Genomic DNA, 19,848 nt, shown 5'->3' on the forward strand with positions numbered 1-19,848 from the left:
GCATCCCCGCTTCACTTCAGTCCAGTTGGGGTTGCAACATGATTCGCGTGGAGCCAACGCAAGACACGACGACCCAAACACTTTCTTGTTGTTGCTCGCCAGCCCGCAGCAGCTTTCAGCAGTCATTTCTTTGCAGAATGTATATAACATCAACGAATACTAACTAGACTCTGCTGTGGGGCTGTTCAGCAGTACAGTGCCGGAGAGTGACGACAGGCAGAGGATCTGTAGATACTTAAACCAGGGTAGTCAACAAAGCTGTAAACCTTGTGTGCACTTTGGGGCATTTTTTTTTCCTTTTGTACATACTACTAGCATTTAAGATGTTTGGGTTGACATGTATGGTTATAGTGCAGTATATTTTGTATGCAAGCAGTTTCAATAAATAAAGGTTGATCTTCCTCCGTGAGCTCCGGCTGGTCACTGCATTTTATGAGTTTCAGGATTTATTCTGTCAGTTGTCAATACACAGTGAAGATAAATGATGTTTTGAGTCATTCCCTCCAACAGATGACACTGTTCTCTAACCCTGATTTAACTTATACCCTTAAACTGCTCTAAACTGTCACGTGAAGTTTAAAAAGAGGATCCTTTAGGAAACGAGTCATTTATCTCCCTTTACCAGCTGGCCGTCCAGTCGAGGCTGCTGGGCGTTCAGTACACACTGAGAATACTAGAGTAGATTTTTCTAAAAACAGTAGCCTGCACAGGCATTTTTGGAAACATCTTTTATGTACAAAGTACATAAGTGTGACGACAGATAAATGCAGCAGCCATCACTGTTAATTCCATGGTTGAAATAGAAAGTGTGAACATTTTGAATTTCCATTTAAAATGTTGGTTATTTTTAAAATATAAATGAACATTAATCTTGGTTTGATCCTGTGGCCATTCACTCTCTGACCTGTGTGTTGATTGAACGACAAAGTGCACAGACGTGCAAGCAGCTCTGTGAGGCTGCACTTAAGAACAACAGTGATTTGAGCCAAATGCTTGGCAGTATCCGACGCCACCAAACGCCCACTTCATCCATAAACGGGTGGAGCTGAGGCGGGCTGAATGAAGACCGGTTGCTGTCACTCAAAGTGACAAGCCATTGAAACCAAAACATGTTCAGGCTCTAAACATGTTGTTTGTTTTAAAGTTGGATATTTTAATATAGGGGTCTATGGGAATTGACTCGCTTTTGGAGCCAGCCTAAAGTGGCAACATACTAACATGACAATGCTAAGATGCTAATACTTGCCAGATATGTTGACCACATGTTAATTCAACATGTTAGCATTGTAATATTTGCTTCGTACAGGCATTAGTACAGGTATTTGGTTATAAAACGGGTTGAGACTACCTAGCGAGATGGATGCTGAAGGTCAGGTGACCTCCAGGTGGTTGGTGTGGCCGATTTGCTGTTGATGACATCACATTCCCATTGCCTATTAGGTATCAGAAATTCTGATTCAATGAAGGCACAATTCTTCCAAAGGGGACCGTGAATGTCTGAACCGGATTCCATGGCAATCAATCCAATAGACTACCTGTTGAGACATATCACTCAAAATCATAAATGTAAACCTCGTGGTTGCAAAAGAGTAAAAATCATTGGGATTCCTTGTCTGGGAGCCATGAATGGCAGTCCAGTATCAGTTAGCTGCTGCAGTGTGGTGTAAATCCAATCCTCACTCTCCTTATAGCTTTGTTTTTGTCTCCACTAACTCCTGAGGGAAATATGTGCTCCGCCATGCTCACCAGCTAGTGACTGGTGTTGTAGTGCCTTTATCAGAGCTTTTGTTTATCTAAGAACAGCAGCCTGTTGCCGATAGAAACAGGGTTGGAGAGAGTTGCAGGCCATAAACCAAAACAATGAGCTAAAAGATGCTGAAGCGTTCCCTAGAGCAGAGGGAGCTGCAGAGGTGGGTGATCATTTTCTGTGGGTTTGTCAGTAAGAGCGACACCTTTCACATCACACCGTCAGCGGATCCATTGATAATCTAAAAACCCTGAGTGGCACAGCTTTCTTGAGCACAGCTGTGAGTGTTTGTTGGAGCAGAGAGTGCTTTTGGAAAACAGAATAAGACATAAAAGCCTCAAACATGGCCGTCATAGCCCACTATACTGTCACTTGCAATTTTGTTGAGGCACAGGGGTTGGCCAGTTGGACCTCTGGGGTCTTTACATGCTTAATTCAAGGAAAGAAATATGTTCTGTTCATTATAACGTTGTATGGTAAAGCATTGCGGCCTTGAATAGGATGAGCATGTTTGGTCCATTAGTGAAATACTTAAAACTTAATAACTAACATTTTCTCTCATAGTGTAAGACCTACTTTTAGCCACATGGGGGAGCTGTGGTACTGTGCTGACTCCCTGCTCCTCCATGTCTCTGAGAGGGAGCGAGGGGAGTGAGAGAAAGCCTGGGCACATATTGAAAATTCATGACACGCACTTCTCAACTTCTGCAAGATACACAGCAAGTATAATGAGCTCAAATCTGAGAACTTCCTGACTATTTTATCTCTCTTTTTTTTTTTTTTGCGCTCTGTGTCTGTGTGTGAAACTCTGACTCTCTGTGTCATCATTTAAATATAAATTACTGGCACAGCTGTGGCTTTAACAATACTGCAAAAGACACTAACGAAGAAAATGGAAGCTCTCAAAACAAACAGCTACTCTTGATGCAGTAAAGACTGTGTAATGAGCTGGGATTGAATTCATGCGTGTCGCTCTCTGTACATTTGCCCTTAATTACATTTCACCTCAATGCCTCTCTGTCATGTTTTGCCATCGAGCTCGCCATCAGCTCGTCCTGCAGTTGCTTTTTTAAAATTCTGCTGTATCTCTCTATCCTTTCCTCTCTCCCCATCTCCAGTCATTCTCTGTCTCTCAGTGTCTGACCTAGTTTTGGACAGCCTTTCTTACACACACACACACACGCACAACCACAAACACACAAAACCACTGTTCCCGCAGGTGCTTAAAATCCTTGAAAATTGGTTGAATTTTGATGTGGTGTTTTTAAGGTCCAGAGATGTCTGGAATTTTGATTTGTGCGGCTGGAATTGATCAAGGTCATGAAACAGCACTTTCCGACAATATTGCTCATGGCTGGCAGTGTTTTATTCCCATCATGCACTATGGTTAACTCTCTTCTCCTCTCTTCTCTTCTCTTCTCTTCTTCTCTTCTTCATCTGAGGCTGCTGTTTGTACTTGTGGTAGTGTGATGCAGAGCAGTGCTGGCATGTTGCCCCAGACCAGACCAAAATACCCAAGCACACACGCACACACACACACAAACGCAGCGGCACACCATCCAAAACAAAGACACAAGCGCACACACACACACAGCCTGCAGTGTATCTTCAAATATTATTCCCGATACATTTGGACTTCTCGTGTTCTCCCATCACGGGTGAAAGCATGCAGGCTTCTGCGTAGGAGGTCTTTTTAAAGGAGAGGACAGTGATGTCACAAAGGAACCACAGTTACAGCTACAGCACATGCTGAGTGAGAAGTTTCAACCATCTGGTCAATCATTATTCATAGCGAGGCGTAAACAGTAAAACGTGCTGCTGGGCATGTGTTGCAGCAAGTGTATGATAGAGAGAGAGGATGGTGGGCTGCTAAACTGTTATTAACACGCTGATACCTCGGCTGATCTCAGGCGAGAGGTGAAGTGGTCGGATAAAGACACAAAAGCAGGTGACGGGAGCAGTTTGTGAGGGGTTCAAAGACCACCTGCACTAAGAACTGTGCAGCGCAAGAACATGTTGGGGAACATTTGTTAGTAGTAGCCCGCTGCTTCGACGCCTCTCTGTTTAAGATGAATTCACTGGAGCTGCACAAGTTAACTTTGCAATTTTTGTGTGCAAACGGAGGGATCCTGCAACAATCAGTGGGTCGCTCACGTTAACTTGACCGGTCATCGCTGTCTAAATGCACAGAAGAGAGTAAAAAAAATGGATCTCGCTCGCTGCTGTTCAGGAGGAGAACGTTTGGAAGATACATGGGAGCAGTTGTTTGGACATCCAATCCTATATTTAGGCCAGGTGCAAGAAAGCAGATTCAGTGACGGGAAAAGCAGAGAGTAACCGCACGGTGGATTATAGCTTGTGAAACACCGGCCAGCTGGAGCTAAACTGCTTCACACTCTTCTCGAGTCTTCTTTAACGCAGAAGAGGAACAAGCACAAGCGTCTCGGCTGACGTCAACCTCACTGTTCAACGGTGGTTTAAACAGATACGCAGCATCAGGGGCACGAAATGAAAACACATCAAACACTGTCGTGGAAACTCTGTTTCCACAGAGCAGATTACAAAGAAAGACTGTGACAGCACATAAAACGTAAAGACGGAAAAAATATAACAAAAACTAATGATCGCAAGCCAGTTTGCAGAGTGAAGATGCTGCTGTTTTAAACTCTCCAGGTCAACAAGGATCAGAGAGGTGATGCTTCATTAAAATGGCAAAAGGTTGCATCAGCCAAGGTGTGTATAGGTGCAGTCAGTAGTCATCATGGCTAACTATACTGACAAAAGAAAAACACAGATACGATACGCAAGATATATCGTCAGAAACCAAATCGTTGGAAAATGCTTGAAGTGTACAAATCATTAAAAAGTGGACAGAAAATATGCCTTTATTCTCAAATAATAAATAGTAAAGGGAACTATGATTTATTAGAAACAGGGTAAGTTACATGTAAGTTACTGCTGGAAAACTGTCCGTTACGAGCTTTCACCACAGCTTACAGCTCCGCGTCCTGGTTCAGCTTCGACCCACCTTGGTTGCCATAGTCGTGTGCAAACCACTGATTTTCTGTGCGGTGGGTGCAATCTATTTTGGTTTCACCTACAAATAAAATAATAGCTGATTTAGCAAAACCTTTAATTCAGTTTCAACCTGTATGACTGTTTGACCGTTTGTGCTTGTTGCCCTTGGACTTTTTTTTTTTTTTTTTGCCAATGTTGCTGCTCTCTGAGGTCTCAGCAGATACTTCGGTGAGTATTCAGTGGAAATAATGGTATGAATAATGGCACAGATGACCAGCCAGATCACCATGCTGAACAACACTTCAGCAAATCTACACAGCATCCAGAATCCCATAAGAGAAAATAAATAAATAAAAATGCAACATATAAGACCTCAGGAGGGCTTTTCTGTTTGCCATTTGCCTGATGGAGACCTGGTCTGGCTGAAACTGAGCCCGTTCAGTCCAGTCCAGTCGGGGAGCTGTAATCCAGTGTCTGCCTCTTCCTTCACTTTCCATGAGAGCGTTTCTGTGCAGGGAGAAATAACAGGACCTTTGTGGAGTCATAAATTTCACTCCACAAACAAAAGAAATGGTTCTGCTCCACACCAGGGCCACCGCTCGTACAGGGTCACCGAGGTCACGTCCCCGCCGTCGTTTCCGTGGATTTTAATTTTCCAAGCTGACACACGTGGTGCATTTTGAAGGCTGTGTCTAGGCTACAGCTTTAAAATTTAAAAAATGATAAAAACATAATTAAGCTTTTAATATTTTTAACCATAATTATATCCAGTCAGCGCTGAGAGGCCCTTGAAACAACATTCAGACTATCAGGAAAGAAGATAAATATGTACAGGAAAGATTACTGAACAGGTAACTTCATGAATAAAAGGATTTTCTTTGGCGGGCTCGGGTCTCGGGCATCTTAACTCCTGGCGCCCTGCGGCCGAACAAAGGCTGCTCATGGCTCGGTGAGCGAGAGCTCTCACAGACTCGGTCGAGTCTGAATAGGTGCAAAGAGATGGCACCTGGTCAAGCCTCTGACTCATAGGAACATGTGGTACATAACAGATCACCTCCAGCAGTGGCTGAGATCACATGTCAGAACGTCACTGGGTGAAACGTGTGGCCCCCGATTCCTCTGACCCCAGTGCCACCACCATCACCACTTTCTGAAAGACACTGAAATCATTTTCCAGCTGTTGCCAAGTCACAGTCTCACATAAGGACACATATTGTGCATGTGTGTGTGTGTGTGTGTTGGTGGGGGGGGGGTGCGGTAAGGTTTATTTTTATAATAACCGTGCAGTATAAATAGCTTGGCTTGTTATGAAGGAAAATGTTTGCAGTGAATATCTCAGTGTGACTTGTCATCCACAGCCTTCTTCAGTGAGTGTGTGTGTTTGTCTAAGTGTGTGTGTGTGCTCTCTCTCTCCCTCCCTCCACCTCTGCCTGCCTGCCTGTCAGCTTGCCTCGACCACGTAGCAGCTTCCTGGCAGCGGCAGCAGCTTGTGTCTGCTCTCCCTCCTCTCTGCCACACACTCACACACTCAGTATCAGTAGCCCATGTAGAACCACGTAGCACCAGCTCTGGATTTTAACCACCACCACCAGCAGCAGCAGCGGCAGGAGCAGCAGCAGCGGCAGCAGCAGCAGCCGAAGCAGCGATGGATCTCTTTGAATTCGACTTTTTCAGAGACTGGGAGCTTGAACAACCATGGTAAGTCCTGCTCCCACCGCTTTATCATCATTTTTAACGTGTGTTCAATACGGGAGGTTTTAAAAGGGGGGATGAGCGGACATGGCATCCCGGCTTTCTAGGCGAAATCAAGCCTTAAATTGCTTTTTTCTGTCTTGACACGGAGACGCAGCCAAAGTGAGTCAAATCGTGCAAACCGCGTTTCTTTGTCACCGTAAAGCTGCCGTTGTTGCATGAGACGTAGCCTGCGCGCACACACACACGCATGCAAACACGCACACACAGAGACACACACAGAGAGAGAGACACACACGCAGCGCAACGCCGGCTTTTGACTGTCTCATTGTGATAATAAGGAATGTTTGATTTGAACGTGAGACCGCACCGGGCGCCGCGGCGGAGCGGCGACGCGGGGAGCGGCGGTGATGCAGGCGCGGAGCGGGCGGCGTGGACGCACCGCGTCCTCCTGCGATGCCACACGGAAGTTTGACAGCTCGCTTCAGATGTGATCTGGCCGGGCAGCGTGTTGGTAAACAGAGTTTAGGTGAGTTGCGGCGCGTTCCTGGGTGAACACGCAGGCACGTCCCGGCAGGAGTGAAGTTGGGCTGTGATGGTTTTGGGATGGAGGTCGGTGCTGCTGGTCAGCTGTTTAAATGCTGAAGCTTGATTTGCCTCCTCTTGTTCAGAGCCTGCGATGATGTTTCACAATCACTTCATGAAAGGGGCGATGAGTGTTGTGCTGCGATGGCCTCTGCTCAGTCTGCAAGCTGACGCACAGTTTTGTCTTCTTTGTTGATCGATTAGTTGATCAGCAAAATATTTCAGCATTAAAACAAACAGTCTTGGTCTCAGATGTGAGGAACTGCAGGACGAAGCAGGACATTTGAAGACATCACTTCAGGCTCTTGGAACTTGTGATTGGCATTTTACAGACTAAATGATTCATAAATCAATATAATCAATAGAAAAACATGGGATATTAGCTTGTTGCAGATATATCTGGCTCAGTGTGCACATCAGCCAACAAGATTTCAGGTCATTTCACCTTTACACAGTTGGTCCCATGATCTGAGGGATCTTTATCAAGATTGTTTATGTTAAAAAATATATATACAGTTGATTTGTGAATCAGATTTTTTCAACTCCTGAGCATCGATGAAAATTTCCAGTACGAGCCAGGCTGGAATAATGAAAGAAGTGTTGGTTGCAGCTCTAATCCATACAGCACAGTGTTGCATTATCTTCCAGTCCTGAGTGGAGTCATTTCACATGCAGCGGTGGAACAAAGACTCGCATGGAGAGAAGTGCTTTTTAACACCACGGAGCCCAAAAGATGGTGGACGGCTTTCTCCTTCTCTGGAATTTAACGCAACACTGGAGCAGAAATGAGACATTTGAAAGGTTATAACAGCTTGTCATCTCCGGCCCTGGTTGTACTGGTCAGATCCCAGTTTAGGCTCCGGTGTGGAGATCCAATCCAAAGCCCTGTGCAATTTCACCTCTCATCCACCCATTTGCTCCCAATGGCGATAAGTGGACCACTCATTCTACCCGCTAAGCTGCAGCCACCTCGCTGCGCAGTATGAAGGGTACAAGGTGATGGAGAGAAAGTCCACGTATGCTCAGGAAATCCCTTCTGAATGAATGAAAAAGAGAAACACCTCGCAATTTTTGCATGACTAAACACATTGATCATATTTCATTCAAAAAATTTCACATGCTGATTTAATGTGCTAGATACATGTCGTTTCAGAGCAGTGCAGCTGTCTGTATCTGGTCAGCTCCGGCCTCAGCATGAATGAATGTGATGGAAGGTGATGTGAGGCCCACGCATCCAAATCCATCTGTCACGGCAATAAAAACAGTACCAGACCTGCTTCACCACAGGTTTTATGTTCTGGATAGATACTGTACTGGATCTGTTGTTGGGCTGTTAGCTGCTAAAGCAGTAAGCAGGACTGTGGGAGCTGCAGCATGCACTCCATGACAGTCAGCCTTAGCCAGTTCAACTATGTATTACAGTGGGAGCACAATAACTTGGCAACCGTGTTGCTGTTTTGAATCCGTGCTCCAGCGGGGAGAGTGAGACACACTGCTGTCCCTCAGCAGCCGCCGTGGAAGGGCCCTGGAGCAAGGTACTTAACCCCCCGCTGCTGGAGCGGAGCTGCACAGGCCTCAACAACAAGCTCGGGGTGTGTACACATGTGACCCTCCTCCTGCCACCGCTCCATCACACGGCTGCTGTCAGGTGGTCTCAGGCCATTTAAAAAGGCTTTTTACAGAAAAGGAAACACGGAAACTAGCATTAAACGTCTGATTAGGAACAAGAAGCTGCTGATGGGCAGATCAGCTGACAGCTGGAGCCTGGTTAGATCTCTACCGGCAGGTGAAGGTGTGAATGGAAACTAGAAGACTCCCGGACTTGTGATCGCATGCTCTGGCGTAATAAAGCGAGGTGGGTTTCTTTTAGCTGCCCTCAGCGGGTGTGAACTCCAGAGAAACAGAGCTCTGATAACTCTGTTCACTCTGCTGCAGCACTTCCAACTTTGAGCCTGTCCTCACCAGAAAAATGACAGCAGTGTTCATTTGTTGCCATACTGCTCAGATGTCTTTACTGTCTCTGGGTGCGTTCGGCCAGTGGTTCAGGACCTAAAGGGGAGGACCCCTCTGAGGGGTCACAGGATGATAAATGGAAGAGGAAGGAAAGAAATGCTGGGCAGTGTTAACGGTGAAATGAAGCGATCTGAGTCTGGAGTGGAAAACTACTCTCACAGACACACACTTGTGCACACTTGCTTGTTACAATAAATAAAATGAAGTTACAGGTAGATTGCTTTCATTATTTGATTACTTTCCTGGTAAATTGTTTCATCCATGAAATGTTAGAATTTTTCCCAGAGCTCATGGTGGTGATTTCAGAAGTACGGCAGCTTCGTGCATCCATGTGATGAAGTACCTTGATTTGTTGTGTTTGGTGAAAAACAGATGTTCTTGTTGATGATAAAGTGTGTGACTTTGACACGAGGTTGCGGTTTGTTGACGCCACCTTTCTTTCCTTTACTGGCCTGAAACAGAGTATGTTTTTATGCCTGAACCAAACCAACCGTAACCTTACAAAACACTCAAGTTTCTGTGTTGACCTGAGAGGCATCGGAGCAGAAAATGCTCACATTAGGAGTTTGGACTTTTTGCCAAATTTCTGTCTGATAATATGAATTTTCTAGCTTTATCACAGTAGACAGAGTGAAGCCGAGGGTTTCTGTTCCCTTCATACAGAGTGCTCGTCTGATCATTGGACAGTCTCTGAAACCAACACCTTTCTGAAGCATTTTTTTGTCTTTCCAAAGCCGACAATCACACCCACTTCACACCACAATTGGCCAGGTATGCAGAGGTGTGAAAGTACAGTTTGAACTTCTCTCTCATTTTGACGTTCTCCACTCACCACCTCCTTCACGTTTCGTATGTGCAAACAAGTGCCACACCATAAAAGCTCTGGAGTAGAGCCTGTCTGAAAGTGTGCACTGTCACCCCCACTTGTGTCAGCCATTGTGTTGAGACTACAAAGACTTGTGACAGAGAGATGGCAGAAGAAGTGTAACGCAGCCAGTGGAGGATATGACAGCAGCGTCTTCTAGTGTGGCCTTTCAGAGCAGGTATAAACACCTTTGAACGTGGCCGACTTGTACCGACCAGTTCGTTTCAAGCGCGCCCTTAAACCAGCCAAATAGGGATAATCCACTAAATTCAACTTTTCCTCAGCGGTCCGGGCCAAAGGCAACACGATGAAATGTATTTGGTTGGTTGAATGGAGCCGGTGCAGCACAGGATGCTGCTGCTCCTAACCAGCGTCTGCACTTTACCAGTGTCTTTCACAACAGCTGGGCAAGCTGCTTTGATGTGGCTGACAGCTCAGTGCTAATAAATGTTAAAATGGACTCAACTGTCCAGGATTATAAGGGGGAGAACACCTCCACTGGAGGAAGAAAACCAGAACGCAGAGAGAGAGAGAGAGAGAGAGAGATTTTCAAATGGAGCTATTTTTCTCAAATTTTACAATGGATTTTAGAGGCATAAAAGCTGACACCACCTTCAATAGAACCCGTGAAAATCAGTCAGATTGGAGTTAAAAGTCTGTCACTCGCCATTGATGTGCAGCTCCGGTCTGACAGTGGATTTTCCCTTTAAGGGAGAGAGAAAACAATCTTGACGCTCCCCACGCCTTTGTTAAATCTGAACGAATCCAACACTGTAGGTCTCCTCCTCCTCCTCCTGAAGAAATACCCTTTCATCTCTTCTCCTCTTTGTTGCTCTTTCTCCCTCCTCCTCCTCCTCCTCCACCACCACCTCCTCCTCCTCCTCCCATCCCGCTCCTTGTTTCATTCTCTCGCTCGGAGATCTGAAGGCTTTGTATAATTGTAATAGGGCTAGCATTGAATGTTGCGCACTCCTCGCTGTAATTGCCCATCATGTAGCCAGCTAATCATGGTAGTGGAATCTGGGGGAGATCACTTTGAATGTTAATTGACACTGATGGTGATTGGTTGAACCATTTAGGTCGTTAATTAGGGAATTGATTACACGTATCATCAGCATGGAATTGTAAGATTCCAGCTGCGCGTTTTGGAGCTTAAAGGTTCACATCTGCGGGAAGACGATTATTATTATTATTATTATTGTTTCTACTATTATTATTACTTGATTTTATTGGATCTTTAAATAGTTTGAATGAGTTTTATTTTTATGCTGGTGTAAAATGTAAAAATGCAGTCAAAATGCTGCTTCCTGGCGTAAGTGGAGAAAATGGGATCTGCAGGAAAAAGTGGCGACAGAGTCAATTTATAGTCAATGCATTCAGTGCTCAGTCGCTCGGCCCAATATTCAATCTGCCCGTCAATCCTCCCAAGCTCTCAATCAACTCAGTCACACGTGTCAGCTCAATACGTGCAAAATCATTCATCACGCAGAAATTTCCATCCTCGCCGCGTGACGGGCCTCGGCTCGCCAAACCAGCTCCACTCGATGATACTTCACACCATCATCAGCAGCGGCTCAGAGGCTGTGAATAGGAAGCTGCGCCTCATCCCAAACTGGAACAAACAAACGCTCGAAAACCAACAGCAGATCACACTGAAGCAAGCTCTCTATCTGGGAGAAATCCTTTTGATCCCACGCTGGTGGGACAATTATCTGTCAGGGCTGTGCAGCCGGCAGGTGTGAGGACACCAGGCAGATCACCTGCAGTCCATCTGGGAGGAAGCAGGCGCTGGCCGTGGTTCTGAAGCAAAAAAAAACAAAAAACAAAAAACAGGCGTTTTAGCTTTAGTTTTGGGCTTCGTCTTTTCAAGTTCAAATTCTGCTTAAACCAAACACAAGGACAAAGACATCGATAGCTACGAACTAATTCAGATATTCATAACGGAAGCAAATCTTGCCAGCTGATTAAAAAAAAAGCAAAAAGAAGCTTCTCAAGGTTGTGAGAGGACACATGGTCCCAGTGTCTTGGAACAATGAAGTGACACATTTCAGTCACATTTTATAAAGGTACTGGCAGAATGAAAACTAAAGAAAGAAAAGTGATCTGGGTGACATAAACCTTGAGTAAATAGGAAAATGGCTGCAAATAATGATTTAATTATTGATGAAGCTATCAATTGTTTTGATTAAACAATGGATCTTTGGAATTAAAAGTAAAAGTACTATCAGAAAGTAATGACAGAGCCTTCAATCAGGGTCATTACACACACTCATTTAACCCATCGTTAATATAAAAATATTGATTAAAGCAGCTTTAAAATCGTGCTTCCAGATTTTAAAAAGCTTTCCACTTTCAGATGGATTTGATGTCTTCCAGAAGTATTTACTCGGTCCTGCCAGAGTTAGATTGAGAGGAATTGTCAGTGATCCACTGCAGACTTGGACTGAACCTCTCCTCGCTGCAAAGGATGTAATATTACACAGATGTGTCTTTCCAGCTGTTTATACATTTTAACCAGCGAGTCAAAGTAATAATGAGACAGAATCTCCAAACTAGCTTCAAATGTTTTCTCAGTTTCTTTCAGGATTTAGCTTCAGGATCACCGCAACACGACACGAGGCTGTAAACAGTCGGCTCAGAGTACCACATCTGTGACATATTAGGATTAAAAGAGGGTATGCTGTACCTCAAGAGGACGTGCGGCTTGTTCTTACAGATATCTTTCACATGTCATCATCACTTAGTGCTGACAGTTGCTCTTCTCACGTCTTTGTGTAAAAGCTATCCATAGAAACACCAGAGGAAACATCGCTGGAGCCGTTCTGTCAGCCATCACTGCGTTGGGAGGGACGATAAAAAGCCTCAACCTCAGGAATCATCATGAAGAACACGGAGCCTTTAAGCTAATCGTTGAGCAGACAATCCACATATATTCCCACATCACGCAAATTCCAAATACCTCTATCTTACTTTGGCTTTAAAGTCATTTTTTTGCTAATAAAGGTGTAATAATTTGTTGTTGCTGGACTAATTTAAGACACAGGTCAGACTGTTAAAGCTTGCATTATTGCGTCAATCTAGAGGCCCGTCGCTGAGACTTGAAGTGTTGCTCCGTGAAGAGCGAAGCCATCTGTTCGCTCTCTTAAGCGTCTTATAAGAAAATAAAATATCAACCATCTGGATGGGATATAAAATCCTCAGCAGAACATTTATCTTTATCAGTGAAAGTTTGTGGATGTAAGCAGCGTGCAGTCCCCCTCCACCCACCTTCAGCTCACATGTCGGCATGCGGTCGGCCTGCAGAGGAACACATTTTTTGACAGTGGAAAAAGGGATGGGGGGGGCCTAAAGATGAGAAGAATGAGTGATCATTCGTAGAACTCTGTTAAACTCTTCATCACAGTCTCACACATGCTCATCTGGTCCAGAGGCTTTGCTCTTCTGTGTGTTTTGCACAGCTTCATCAATAATAATGAGAGCTTTTAAAATGGACTTCTGTTCCGTGGACGGCGGATGTAATCCAGCAAAGGTCTCTATTAACGTTAGAGGCATCATTCTTTTGTTGCAGAGGAAAATAAATGAGTAGAAAGGGAACTGAAAGCATCCTGAACTAATTACACTCACTAAGCACTTGTAATTCACCAAAGTATTGTCAGATATTTCACTGCTTTATCACCATATTAATACACAAAGTAAACAAAGTGCTTTTCTCTTGGACATCTCTTCAGCGGATCTGTAGTAGCCTCGTCTAAGTGATATTTAATGAGATGTACAATTAAGCAAGGGAAAGGGCGACTGTAGCTCTTGGCTGACATATATTATGATATATAATGACACAATGATGTTCCATGTACAATGCCCACGCCTGTACGAGTCATAAAATAAGCAGCCTGAGTCAAGGTAGGTAATCAGAGAAGACACGAGGGAACCAAATCCCTGAGACAAACTGACCGCTTTAACTGAAAAGCGCTGAGTCGGCATTGGACAACATGGAAATCATCTAAAGCTACAAACTATCCAGATGCAATCATCAACAGCAGCCTCATCTAAACCCAGAAAAGGCGTTATCGAAAATCCATCCAACACAAGGATCAACTGTTACAATATTACACCTCGGCCTCGGGTTCGATCTGTGGCAAAGTCACGCACAACTCCCAACCAGGAGCATGAAAACAAACAAACCGTATTAAGAAAAGAACAATTTCAGCCTTATCGAAGGTCCAGAAACACGCAGCCCGCCATCTGTCTCGTCCAGGGAAGCTTTGAATTCTTCAGGGGTGTCGAAGGTCTTGGAGGCTTCATCAGCCATAATTTGCACCTCAGCAGGAAACAGTAACGCATATGTTCTGTTATATGCTGCCTTCCCAGAGCATCGGCTTCACCTTGTCAAACATTATGCCCCTTGCTGGAGAAATGATGAAATCTAATTATCACTGGCCAAGGGCGCTGACTGGGATCTGATTTAGCTGCAGGTGTGATTTACCTGCTCCGGCGTGATGTAACCTCATTTCATGTGCAGCTGTGGGAACTATGGTAACCAGCTCTGAAAGAGCTTGATTGGAGCAGGCATCCCCTTTGCCCCTTCAGGAAACCCAGTAATGTGGAGATTGTGACAGCGTCTGCAGTCTTTTAAAGTTTCAGAAAGCACGTCATTGTTAGCCACATAGCAGTGGCTATCACATGCTTTTCCAAAAGAACTTTTCAGGCTCCCATAATTTTTGCACACTCTGTCCTTGGGGGTTGCATCATGTCATGGATAATTAGCCAAAAGGTCACAGGACCCACTAAAGTGCTATAAAGCTATTAGCTATAACACCATTATCTCCAGAAGGCAAACTACTTTATTTACTGACTTGGAATAAATCTTATTATGACCTAATTGTCAGCTAAAAACATCAAATCTCTGCTAAGACTATAGTCATTTTAAAAAAAAAAGCAGACTTTGCTTATGTTTTTATTAGCAATAGCTTAAAAATTTAAATTAAATGAATTAAATTCAAGTACATTCCAAACATTTAATGAAACTATAATGATGCAGAAAACTGTAATGAATTCACACGCAGCAAATAACCACGACAAACATCCGAGGATGACGCCTAACGGGCACTCGGTGGCTCAGCGAGGTGCAATAAAACGTCACTCATGAGTGCAGCCCAAGTACTTACACTGAGGTATGTCTCTCTGAGCTGCAATATCTTCATTAAAAGCGACTGATAGAACAGAAGATAGTGTTCCCCGGATCAAAAGCGGGGAAAAACATTCCACGCCGGCTGCCAGTTCGCCAAATGAGCACAGGTGGAGGAGGCTGCACTGTGCTGAGATATTAGTTTCTGTTAATGGTGTGCAAAAATGCAATTGCCTTGTCAATAGATGTGACTAAAAGCCTTGTAACTACTAATTAGACTATAAAGCAGAGTAGCGCACATAGCTGTGCCGGATCCTCCCCATGGGATCCGATCACCAAGCTTCTGTTGTAGCTGCTGTTCTAATATTGGCAGAGTTTCCCACCTTCTAATACTCGTATTTATCTGTGTAGTTATTGCTCCAGAGTCCTTTTTATGTCTTTTTTTAAATCATTACTTTTGCTGTAGTTTTCTTTATCAGAGAACACACAGTGGAGAGATAAAGGGAGCCGCTGAAGAGTTTTGGAACAACATTGAAGAGAGAAAAGGACAAAAACTGATGAGAATGACCAGGAATCGTTGCACAGTATGAACTGCATGGTCATATGTCATTTTGTTTGTTTAGTAATGAATTTATTTAATTAGTAAACTGTTTGCCTCAGATAATCATTCATTTGCTGTGACAATTGAATTAGGAACGGGTCAAATTAGTTAATGAAGAGCTCGCCTGAAATTACATCGCTAAAACCAATTAAGAGTTTGTTTAATTCGTTAATCAAGTATTTGCTTGAAGTGGTGTTCCTTAATTTGTTGTGAAACTTTAAGTAGTGATTAGTTTAATTAGTTAATGAAGTACAGTGTTTGCTCTGCAGCACTAATTCAGACAGCACCAGCGTGTGTCCTGATGATGCTCGTTCATTTTGACTCATTGACCAGTCAAGTTTGCGACTGTTGCTCTTTCTGCTACTTTTGAGCTCGGTAATCCAAATAATGAGAGTAATGATCAGAAATATCACCGTGTGAATGACAGGAGCTTCCAAAAACAGTCTTAACTGCTGCACCTCATCAAAAACAAAATTCAATCTCATACACAATAGAAGTCGTGACTGGGCATGGCATATCAGCCGGAGTGTGTGTGTACGCGTCTGCATGTGTGCATGTGTGTGCGTGTGTGTTGGAGGGTTTAGAGAAAGAGGGACTTGGCAGTCAACACCAGGTAGCTTCTGCCCTAGTGCCCCCAAGATACCAAGACAATACACACACACACACACACACACACACACACACACACCCCAGGTCCCGAGGTTGGCAGAGCCATCTGCCAAGAGGAGCATGGTGCTGAGGAATGATAACACATGCACACAAACACACACACACACAGGCGTGCATGTGCTCTCTCTCTCTTTCTTTCTTTAACATGTGTGTGTGTGTGTGTGTGTACACTGGCGCGCGCACACACACACACACACACACACTGCTTTGAACCCAGGGCTCTAGTAGTTCTCTCCTCTCTGCTGTAGTTGGCGGCTGATATTGCTGATACCTACTTTGTTACTGTGGATCTGGATAAGCGTACACACACATATTGTCTATCTGTGTTTTAGCAGATTCATTTTGTCCAACTTTATTATGTAGAAAGCCCCATGAAGTGATGCTTCTGCTGCACAAACCCAGTATTTTTAAAGAAATAATGCAGAGGGAAACGCGTCCTCTGTGTTTGCTTGTTGGCAGAGTCAGACCTCTCTGAAACCACACACAGCTTCCACACAGCGTGCTCAGGGTGTAGGTACCATAGCATGTAGCTGCTGCTGAGGACACTGAGGGCATGTCCTCCACAGCTATGTCTGGGAATTGTGGTGTTTAAGCGACCTGGCGGGAGTTTACACTAATTGGACGATTCTAGTGAATTTTACATGTTGGTATCACTACCCACTACCAGAATAAAGACAAATGCCTCTAAAGACTTCTTAATTTAATCATAATATATTGGAGACATTATTAAAACAGTGTATCTGGTCTGAAAGAGCAGTGCATATCTAACGCCCTCGTTACGGCCCTGGTGGGTTCCTTCATTGATTATTGAAACCTTCTGATACGACACCAGGAACTGATGTAATTGACCGCCGGTGCTTTCTCATGCAGTGGTGGGCTGGTCCAGTCTATAGTGACTTCTGTTTTTGCTTTTCTTACATTACGAGTAACAAACCTATGCAAAGATGAAAATAAAATGACTGCAACTCATCTAGTTAATGTTTTATCTGTACCTGCAAGTTCTAGAATAATGAATCACTGCTAAATTATTAAATCAAGACTCCTACAATTTAACATGTTTTTGAAATATCAAAGGAGGATGTGGGACAGTTTTCACATTTGAAGTTAACGCTTGAAAGTCCACCATCATCCAGGATGTAGTTGCAATTTGCATTTGCAATTATATTTTACCATGCAGAGTTTGTAAAAAAAAAAAACAAAAAAAAAAAACCAACAACAAAACAGATACCCACATGAAGCTTAACGCTGGCTGGTTCCTCTCTGCAGGAGACGTCTAATGATGTTTTGTCATTTCTAGGTAGCATGGTTAGCATAGAACAGCAGCAGCTAACTACACATGCTGCTTTTCAAATACCCTTCCCATTACTTTAATACACTTTATCCAGCATAAATAATAATAATAATAATAATAATAATAGTGGACTCCACAGTATTAAACACAATATTCTGTGCATTATGTTAACGCATCATCATACAGTCAGATACTCTGTCAACAGTCTGACACAAAAATCATACAGAAACATAATGTGAGACACAAATAAAAAAACATGACAAACACTTTTTGTGGGCTGCCTGACTCACTGCAGGTCTCTGATTACCTGATTCTTACTGCAGACTACTGGACTGGACTACTGTTTCATTATTGAACACAGGCAACAACACATATACAGACAGCCAAAGAGACAGAGACTGAACAGGGACCACAAGTCACATCAGCTGATCGAAATCGCCTTTGAATGAATCCCAGCAGGGCTCTGCTGTTCAGAGAGTGTGTGTGTGTGTGTGTGTGTGTGTGTGTGTGTGACTGCGGTGCATTTGAGAGGAACACAGACGGACAGCTCGAGCTAGTTAGCCCCACAGAACAGTAGATTAAACGCTGAATTTAAAATTAAACAGAAATCTAAAAACTGAATTTGAAAGCAGGGAGGCACTGCGTAAGTGAGAGTGAGACAGAGACGGAGAGGGCTAATGACGTAGCTTTTCTGGCCGAGGCCAATTTACTGTGAGGTTTCCAAAGGTCATCTCCTACACGGAGGCCTGTCTGTGACAAATTACATTATTTACAGCGGGTAGAAAGAGGCAGCGGGACCAAGAGAAACGCAGAGTAAAGGAAGAGAGAGGGAGGGCGAGAGTGTGTGTTTGACTGTAATTGGTCTACAGTGTTAACACGAGCACCCTGAAGACTTTTGCTAACACTTTGCCTAATGATGCTCTTACCAAAGCAGGATACCTGCATTTCTGACGGCTTCGTCCGACTCGCCATAAAGAGACGTCTCACCGCCACGTTTTGATGGTTTAATTGTTGAGCTCAGGCTGGACTGTGGACTGCAAAGTCAGCAGCTGCGTGACCTGAAATGACTCATTATTTCCAAAGGAATTTCACAAGCATCACACAGTTACTGTGTCTGCGTTGTCTTTCACAGACTTCTATAAGACAGCAGCTTTTTTTTTATCATTTGCTGCTGTAAACACTTGATGTTGTCATGCAGGTGAGTCTTTTCAGGGCAAACCCCCGTGGAGCAGAGGAAGTGGCCTGTTTGATGTTTCCCATTAGTCCGTGTGAAGGAGAAGTGGGCAATAAGCCTGAGCAGCATGGCTGGACGGACAAAGAAAAGAGCGCCATCTACGGAAACTCTGGCAACAGAAAAAAAAAAAACGCAGAAAAAGACATCACACATACACATTTTTGATTGACAAGTGAACTCTGGAAAGTGCAGTGCAGAAGCTGTTTGATTGACAGGCGATCCATGGGAAGTGCCAAAGATACTGAAAAACACACACAAAGGCCTCAAATTTGTGAGATGCTGTGTAGCACAAGATGATAAGGTAACATAGTATCAATGATAATTCCTTTTGTTTCATTATTTTCCGACATTAAACAAAGTCGACTGCTAAGCTGTGGAATGAAGACATTTCACTGGTTCTTATTTCCCCTGAAGGAGAGGACCCGGCTCCCCAAAGACCAGCTTAGTGTGTGCGTCTGTCTGTGTGTCCCTTGGGCTATCCAGAGCAGCAAAGAGCCACAGGGATTAGTAGTTAAATGGTTTGGGACTTGGGAATGAACAGAAATATTAATATTTAGATTTAACTTCTTCAAAGAAATGTTGTAAATGAATAAAGCATAATATGTGCTTAACATCCCGCAGTAGGAGCGCAAAAATGGACTTATTTGTTATTTTAAGTGGAAACGCACAGTGTGTTGTGCTGTGATGCTGCTCAGCATGATTGGCTGTGCAGAAACTTATCTGACTTCTATATTGTATGGTAAAATTGCATTTTTTTATTTGCATTTGACATGGTCACACTTTATGCTGAGGTGCACATTAGTAGCATATTGGCTCATTATTAGACTCATTATAAAGCACTTATTAATGCCTGATTCTGGGGATTAGTGTTATTAAGGGTTAGAGGTTATTAAGATCCTAATTCCTGTCTGACCTCACGACATCACCACTTCAACATCAGAGCTAATAAATAAGAGGGGTCATAACTTCTGATGTGATCTAAGTTGCTTGTCGGAAGGTCTCAGTCTT

Source organism: Chelmon rostratus, chromosome 9 (assembly GCF_017976325.1).
Source record: "Chelmon rostratus isolate fCheRos1 chromosome 9, fCheRos1.pri, whole genome shotgun sequence".
NCBI classification, from domain to species: domain Eukaryota; kingdom Metazoa; phylum Chordata; class Actinopteri; order Chaetodontiformes; family Chaetodontidae; genus Chelmon; species Chelmon rostratus.